The following is a 9,165-nucleotide window of genomic DNA, read 5'->3' on the forward strand; positions in this document are numbered from 1 at the left end:
GCCCTGGTCTGGGAAGATCCCACATGCCACGGAGCAACTGGGCCCGTGAGCCACAATTACTGAGCCTGCGCGTCTGGAGCCTGTGCTCCGCAACAAGAGAGGCCGCGATGGTGAGAGGCCCGCGCACCGCGATGAAGAGTGGTCCCCACTTGCCGCAACTAGAGAAAGCCCTCGCACAGAAACGAAGACTCAACACAGTCATAAATAAATAAATAAATAAATAAATAAAAGAACGTGAATTTCAAAAAAAAATCATTGGTGCTAGAATAGAGGATCAGAATATGAGTTTTAACACATGATTTGGACATGATGTCAAGTGTTTTACAAGTTTAAAGGATTTTAATGTAATTTAGTTTTGAAACCATTCTTTGATACACAAGAAAATTAAAAATGCTGAGGGATATATCTATATCTTATATCTATATCAGAATATATAGATACATAGATATAGATGTATAGATAAATACACACACACAAGTCACGTCTCCCCAGCTGCCATCCCCCAGTCACCCAGGTCATCTGCCCAGAAACTAGAGTTAGCAATTTCTCATTTCTCTTTCCAGAAAAATAGTAGTATTTCTTTCTTTTTTTTAAATAAATTTATTTATTTTTGACTGAGTCAGGTCTTCGTTGCTGCGCGCGGGCTTTCTCTAGTTGCGGTGAGTGGGGCTACTCTTTGTTGTGGTGCACAGCCTTCTCATTGCGGTGGCTTCTCTTGTTGCGGAGCATGGGCTCTAGGAGTGTGGGCTTCAGTAGTTGTGGCACGCGGGCTCAGTAGTTTTGGCTCATGGGCTCTAGAGTGCAGGCTCAGCAGTTGTGGCGCACGGGCTTAGTTGTTCCACAGCATGTGGGATCTTCCCAGACCAGGGATCGAACCCGTGTCCCCTGCATTGGCAGGCGGATTCTCAACCACTGCGCCAGCAGGGAAGTCCCTAGTATTATTTTTTTGTAAAATACAAATCTATGCTTATATTTGGTCATTTGCATATGTTGTTAAAGAGCTCAGGCCACAGACTTGGAGAAAATATTTGCAAATCACATATCTGATAAAAGACTTGTATCTAGAATATACAAAGAACCCTTAAAACTCAACAATAAGAAAACAGATAACCCAGTTAAAAAATATGTAAAATATGAACAGATAATTCACCAAAGACAATATAGATGGTATATGAAAAAGCATATGAAAAGATGCTCAATATCATATGTCATTAGGGAAATGCAAATAAAAAAATAGTATGCCACTACACATCTATTAGAATAGTTAAAATAAAAACGGATATTACCAAGTACTGGTGAGGATGTGGAGCAACAGGAACTACGGTCTATTAGGGCTGCAGTAACAAAACAGCACCAACCGGGTTGTTTATAAATAACAGAAAGTTATTGCTCGTAGTTCTGGAGGCTGAGATGTCCAAGATCACTGTACCTGCAAGGGTGGGTAAGGACCGTCTTCCTGATTCATAGCTGCCACCTTCTGGCTGTGTCCTCACACAATGTTAAGAGCTAAGGATCTCTCTGTGAGGCACTGTGATGTTGTTATTTATAATAAGAAATGTATATTTGGTCTTCCTCCCCTTTCCTGGCACAGGGCTACAAAAGCCTTTGGAATTTCCTAGTGATGAAAGCGATCAATGTGTCTTTTGTTATGTTAATGAAATGACTTTTGGACTGCCCTTAGCTAACTTAAGGATGAGGGCTGGTCACCAAAGGAGACTACCATGATTAGAGGGTTGGAATTTTCAGTCCCACCCCCATGACCTCCGTGGAGGGGAGAGGGGCTGGAGGTTGAATCAATTGCCAATGGCCAATGACTTAATCAACTATGCCTATGTAATAAAGCCTCCATAAAAACCCAAAAGGATGGAGTTTGAAGAGTTTTCAGGTTGGTGAACACGTGGAGGTGCTGGGAGAGTGGTGCAGCCAGAGAGGGCATGGGAGCTTGGTGCCCCTCCCCACATACTTTGCCCCATGAATCTCTTCCATCTGGATGCTCATCTGTATCCTTTATCATACCCTTTTATAATAAATTGATAAACATTAAGTAAACTGTTTTCCTGAGTTCTGTGAGCCTCTCTAGCAAATTATCAGGAGGGGTCCTGGGAACCACTGATACCTAACTGATCAGTCAGAAGTATAGGTGACAACTGGGATTTGCAATTGGCATCTGAAGTTGGGAGGGGTGGGTATTCTTGTGAGACTGAACCTTTAACTTGTGTGATCTGATGTGATCTCCAGGTAGATAGTGTAGACAGTGTCAGAATTGAGTTGAATTGTTAGACCCCCATCTGGTATCAGAGAACTGCTTGGTGGTGTGGAAAAAACCCCACATCTTGGGGACTGGGAACAGGATTGTAGGCACTCATCCCATTCATTAGGGCTCCACTCTCATGACTTAAGCACTTCCCAAAGGCCCTGCCTACTAATACCATCCCACTGGGCATTAGGATTTTAGCATATGAATTTTGAGGGCACACAAACATTCAGACAGGGTGGGAACACTCATTCCTTGCTGGCAGGAAAGCAAAATAGCACAGCCACTATGGAAGATATTGTTTCTACCTCTCGGTATCATACAGTATGTGGACATTTGAAAATCACCACAGTTCACCTTCTGGACATTAACTATTTGCATTCCTCCCACATGCAAAATAAACTCCCTCCCATCCAAGGCCCCAAATGTCTGATTCCAAGACAGAATCCCTCTATGTGGGACCAGACCTGGAGTGGATTATGGATTCTGTTCCTGGCTGTGTAGCCTCAAGCTTGTTCTGTGGCTTTTCCTGAAATGAAATGAGTTCCCAGGGTACACACACACACACACACACACACACACACACACACACACACACACACACACACACACACACACACACACACACACACACACACACACACACACACACACACACACACACACACACACACACACACACACACACACACACACACACACACACACCCTCAAGCTTGTTCTGTGGCTTTTCCTGAAATGAAATGAGTTCCCAGGGTACACACACACACACACACACACACACACACACACACACACACACACACACACCCTCAAGCTTGTTCTGTGGCTTTTCCTGAAATGAAATGAGTTCCCAGGGTACACACACACACACACACACATATTTTCATTTATGTTACAATTAGAAAAATTTGTATTCCATTGTTTATACCAAGGAATGAGTGAGAAATCCATCCAGGGAATAGTTTCAGAGAGCAAGGATTCATAGATTTTCATTATCTTGAGCTGATAACACTTCGTCAGTCTTCCACCTGGCTACATACCCCAGGGTAGAAAAACCAACATGTGTCTCCAGCATACGTCTTGCCCTTTTCTTCCCAGGAAAAAACAAGGTTTAAGTGTGGATTTAAGGCTCCTCCCCAACCTGAGCGCTCTGATCACTGACCTCAGTCGTTCCCAATCCGGCTGAATCCCAAGATTGCTTGCAAGGATTGCTGCAAAATACTCAGGCTTCTTCCCAGACCCACCATCTCAGAATGCTGGGCACGGAGCCCAAGACTTGCTTATTCAACAAGCCCTACAGGTGAGGCTGGTGCACAGCCGTGTGGGAATCCTGGTCTATGTTCTTGCTACTAAATGTGATCTGAAACTCAGCAGAATTAGCACCAACCTTGTTATAATACAGAATCCCATGCCCTACTGCAGACCTTCTGAATCTTATCAAGATGTCCCGATGATTCTTATGCAAATTAAAGTTTAGGACTCCCTGGTCTCTGTGCTGTCTAGACGCAGTGCCAAAACTCTGCAGTCTGCTCAGGTGTGTGGTCTGATCAGATCACGTAGCACTGGGACTTCCAGGGTTTAATCCTTGTTCCTTTCCAGTTTTTGGTTCTTTGGAAAAGATGGAAAGAATAATCCAGGAAACAGCCCTAGAAGGAGAACAAGAGCTGAATGAGAGAGAAAAGTCATCTCTCAATACCACAGAGACTCCTGTGTGCAGGGGCTGCCACAGGCCTTGTGGGGACCCTGACAGGCAAAATGACTTCTACTGTTGTCAGAGATGGGGGACACCCAGAGCAGAATGAGACCAGAACTCTATACATGAAAAGAACAGTCATAATTAAAAAAAAAAAAAAAAAAAGCAAAAAACTAAAGAAGCAAAACATAAACATCCAAAAGAAGATAGGGCTGAGGGCTGGACTGAGGCATGAGTCTAGGCTGACCCGGCCACATGAAGCCCTTGCTTCCCACAGCTCGGAGACAGGACAAGGCCCAGGTGACTTGGATCACAGGTCCTGGTGGGACAAGGTTCTACTGAAGGGACAAGGACAAACAACAGAGAAGATGACCCATCCAATTAGTGACCACTTCAAAGCCCACAATGGACTGAGCACTGACTGGACACAGGCCCTGTCCACGCTCCTTATATCCTTCTCTGGTCCCACCTACATCAGACTCAGCACAGCATACACATAGATTCTGGAAGGTTCTCAGTGCTTCAATTTGTTTCCTGTCTTAAACTTTAGGAATCTTTTTTGTTTATTAACACATCGACTGTCATGACATGAATTAGAAACAAATTCACATCCAGATTCTTATTTTCAGTATTTCTCAGGGCACCCTGAAGTTAAGGTAGAGGTAGAAAGGGCCCAGCCCTGCCTCTGCTGGAACAGGCAAGTGGATCAGGGAAAAGAACAGAAGTCAGGGTGCGAAGGGGTCTCGGTGGGCAGGGGTGGGCCAGTCTCCCCACCTCCTCACATTATGCTAATAGGAACACAGACACATTCAGATGCAGCTGCAGAAAGAGGAATCAGGGGATCTGAAGCTACAATGGTGTGGGGGGGAACTAATCTTGCATCACTCAGTCCTATGCAGGCAGCTGTCTCACACTTAGAAGAAAATAATCATAAATAAATTTAAGTCATTCAGAAAAGTCTTGACATTCTAAACAGTCCACTGTATGTTCCAAATGTCCACTCAGAGAATCCCCATAACCCAGTGGTGTCACCTCTGACCCACCCCTCTCCTGCTTCAGGCTCTCCAGGGTCTCACCTTTAGGACTGGTGAAAGATAACATCACAGCCCTGGGCACTGTCGCTGCCTAGGATAAAACAAAACAGGACCTGGTCAGAGCCCACAGAAGATGAGACTAAAGGAAGAATTATGGGATGGGTAAGATTCCCCCCATGGGCTCCCATCTATACTATTCCAAGGGTCTCAGGGATAACCCTCCAACCCACCCAAGTGTACTAGCAGCCTGAGCATAGCTCCCTCCTTCTCTGCCTGTGGGAAGAAAACATCACATGATAGACCAGGGAGGAGGCAGGGCCATGAGATCCTAGAGGAGCCCCCTAGTCCTAGACCCCAGGGAAGTTTCCAGAACTGTGACTGAAGACCCAGGGTAAGGTCAGGAAATATGAAAAAAGGAGATGTGCAGGGACTGGACCAACTGCCCTCCTGGAGGTCTGTCCTCAGCAGGGACTTTCCCCTCTGACCTTCAAGTGCTGGGAATCAGGTCCCCATCACCAGAATTATCAAGGTGAAAAATTTGTTTTCATTTTCACATATACTTTACAGAAGGGTAAGTGTTAGCACTCAGCTCCAGACTAGTAAGCACATATGTGTGGATGGTATTTCCCAGGAACAAGGCAGGCAAACTTCTACGTGGGCTTGAAACACCCCCAGTGAGACAAGAAAACTCAGATCCCTCCCTCCCTTCCCTACCTGAGTGCTTCTTCCTCCAGATCACAGCTCCAGCCACCACAGCTCCAGTGACCACCAAGAGAACCAGGCCAACAATGATGCCATGAGGACGGTGGGCTGAAGAGGTTCTGTAGAGGAAAGGGAAGGTGAGGGCCTTCCTCAGGCTTGAGTCCTGACCTTGCTGAAGTTCTCCTGAAAGGCTCTTGCTTTATCTGATAATAAGCTCGACCACCCATCCGCCTTTCTATCCCATCTCAGGGTAATGGGCTCAGGCAGCCCCTCATGCTGCACATGGCACATGTATCTCTGCTCCTCTCCAGAAGGCACAACCGCAGCCGCCCACTTCTGGAAGGTTCCGTTCCCCTGAAGGCCTGGTCTCCACAAGCTCCATGTCCTGGGTCAGATCCTCCCCATCACGCTGCCAGGTCAGGGTGATCTCCGATGGGTAGACGTCCAGGGCCCGGCACCTCAAGGTGACCTCACGGTCAGAGATGGGGTGGCAGGTCACATGTGTCTTTGGAGGGTCGGAGGAGGAAGAATCAGAAAATTCACACTTTGGGTTATTTCCATGGGCCACTGAAGCAGCATCATGTGACCATCCTGAGAAACGCGAGGACAAGGGTTGGGAAGGAGAAGCACAAAACCCAGACACCAGCCTCATCTCAGGGGTCTGGGAATATCTCCTATTCCATGGAAAGTTCTAGAATGAGAGACTACGGTAGGAGGTTCCAGGTCTCAAAGGAAGAAAACACAGATTTCTGGACCTAGTCTGGGTGGAGGGCGAAGGACTCAGCAAAGCTGGAGTCAGGCCTCCAAAGGTGTTTTCAGGCCAAGAACAAGGCCTTGAGGGAGAACGTCATGGTTCACAATACTGCTGTCAATGTCACAGGGAATTATTAATCAGTTATTTCAGGGATGGTCTCCCTTTCCATCCCCATGAGACTGGATTCCTTAATTGTCCTTTAGAAAAAGTCCAACGGGGCTTCCCTCGTGACGCAGCGGTTAAGAATCCGCCTGCCAGTGCAGGCGCCACGGGTTCGATCCCTGGTCAGGTAAGATCCCACATGCCGTGGAGCAGCTAAGCCCGAGCGCCACAACTACTGAGCCTGCGCTCTAGAGCCCACGAGCCACCGAAGCCCGCGTGCCTAGAGCCCCGTGCTCCACAACAAGAGAAGCCACGACAATGAGAAGCCCGCGCACGGAAACGAAGAGTAGCCTCGACTCGCCGCAACTAGAGAAAGACCACGCGAAGCAACGAAGGCCCAACGCAGCCAAAAAAAAAAAAAAAGTCTAGCCCTCTGGGCAAGTCAGTCTCTAGTACTGAATATAAGAACCTAGAAGGACTCCTCCCTCTCCCGTCCAGAAGGAAGGGTGATATTCTGATACTGATTGCTTTTCCTCTCCTTGTGGGAAGCCAGCTCCAGCCCGAGGGGAGACCAGGGAGGCCCCGCATTCCCTCGTACCTGCGCGTTGCAGCGTGTCCTTCCCGGTCTCCAGGTGTCTGCTGAGCCACTCCACGCAGGTGCCCTCCAGGTAGTTCCTGTCGCGCTCTGCCTCACCCGAGCCCTCCCACTTAAGCTTGGTGATCTGAGCCGCTGTGTCCACCGCGGTCCAGGAGCGCAGGTCCTCGTTCAGGGCGAGGTAATCCCCGCCGCCGGAGGCTAAATGTCTGTACCCGCAGAGGAGGCGCCCGACCTGCTCCACTTCCCAGCCATACATCCATAGGGGAGTGAGACTCTGGCCCCGCCCCGAAGTCAGCCCCGCCCCCGCCCCGACCAATCACAGTGATTAAACCTAAACCGAAAATGAAACCGTGTGAAAGACCTGCGGACCCTCCCGGGTAGGGGGTGCCGGACGGGTCTAGCAATGTTGGGACTATCCCGGCCCGTCCCTGGGGATGGGGGTCGTGACCACCTGGACCCGGGCCCGCGTCGCTCACCGGCCTCGCTCTGGTTGTAGTAGCCGCGCAGGGTGTTCAGGTTCACTCGGAAAGTCTGTGCGTGGTGCTTGTAGATCCGCGAGTTCCGATCCCAGTACTTCGGCCCCTCCTGCTCCACCCATGGCGCCCGCGGCTCCATCCTCGGATTCGGGTCGTCGCTGTCGAACCGCACGAATTGAGTGTCGTCCACGTAGCCGACAGAGATGAAGGGGGGCTCCCCGCGGCCGGGCCGGGACACCCCGGTGTAGAAATTCCTCAGGGAGTGGGAGCCTGGGGGCAGGGAGGGGTGAGACCCGGCCCGACCCTCCTCCCAGCGCAGGTCCCGGGTCCGAGGGGTTGGGGCTGGGAGCGGGGAGGGGGCGAGGGGCTCGTGAGACGGAAAAGGTCGGAGAAGGGCCGGGACTTCCGGGGGAGAGAAGAGGGGGCGGGAAGCAAGGGAGGGACAGGCGGGGACCGGCGTGAGGGGGCGTGTCTGGGCCGGGGGCGGCGGAATCGAACCTTCCCTGGGGGTCCTGCGCACCCGACCCCCGGGGGTTCGCGGTGCCATTACCGCATCTTCGGGGTTTGGGGAGAAGTTGAGTCTCGGCGGGTCAGACGCTGATTGGCTTCTAGAAACCGGACACCCAATGGGAGTGAGAACTGGGTCCGCGTCACGAGTGTCCAGGCAGGAGGGCCCGACACAGGTGGTGAGAGAGAAAGTGAAACTCTGGGAGACGGGGAACCCTAACACGGAGCGTCAGAGCCCCAGACACCGCCCTGGAGCCTGGGACCTTGAGAGCCTCGCCCTCCCCGGGACCTGGGACTTTGCCCTGATCCCTCCCCTCCTGCACCAGGAGCTGTTTGTTGCACTGTCTCCCCGAGTCCTGGCCCAGGGGATGTGTAGTCAGCGATTTCAAAACATTTTGGTCAGAATATTCATACAGTCTTACAAATTAGTGAGGACCCCCAGGATAATTTTGTTTATGTGGTTACTTCTACCGATATTTTCCTTAGTAGAAATAACAGAGTTTAACATTTTAAATTTATTTATTTAGAATAATATTAATAACCCATGAATTTAATATGAAAAATAACTATTTCCCAGAATAAACACGGTAGTTGGGAAAAGTGGAGCTTTTTACGTTTTTATATTTTTGCAAGTCTCTTTCTTGTCTGTCTCATTAGAAGACCACTGGATTTTCATGTTTGCTTCTGCATTGAATCTGTTATGTTGACTGAAGTCTGTGAAAATAAAAAGGCCCACACATATGTAGTAGTAGTTTGTTTTTTTTTTAATGTGGACCATTTTTAAAGTCTTTATTGAATTTGTTACAGAGTTGCTTCTGCTTTATGTTTTGGTTGTTTGGCAGCGAACCATGTGGGATCTTAGCTCCCGACCAGGGATCAAACCCTCACCCCCAGCCCTGGAAGGGGAAGTCTTAACCACTGGACTGCCAGGGAAGTCCCAGTAGGAGTAGTATTTTTAATAACCTTTTCAGATAATCGTGGATGTTTATCTTTGATACAAAACTAAAACTGCACAAGTGGCAGTTTCTCAAAGGTTATTTTC

General features: G+C 49.0%; 1 pseudogene; it reads right to left on the reverse strand.

Moving 5' to 3' along the window:
• Positions 1 to 3,118: 3,118 nt before the first annotated feature.
• Positions 3,119 to 8,190, reverse strand: LOC103008134 (BOLA class I histocompatibility antigen, alpha chain BL3-7-like; annotated as a pseudogene).
• Between the last annotated feature and the right edge of the window lie 975 nt (positions 8,191 to 9,165).

The sequence above is a fragment of the Balaenoptera acutorostrata genome, chromosome 10 (assembly GCF_949987535.1).
Source record: "Balaenoptera acutorostrata chromosome 10, mBalAcu1.1, whole genome shotgun sequence".
NCBI lineage: Eukaryota > Metazoa > Chordata > Mammalia > Artiodactyla > Balaenopteridae > Balaenoptera > Balaenoptera acutorostrata.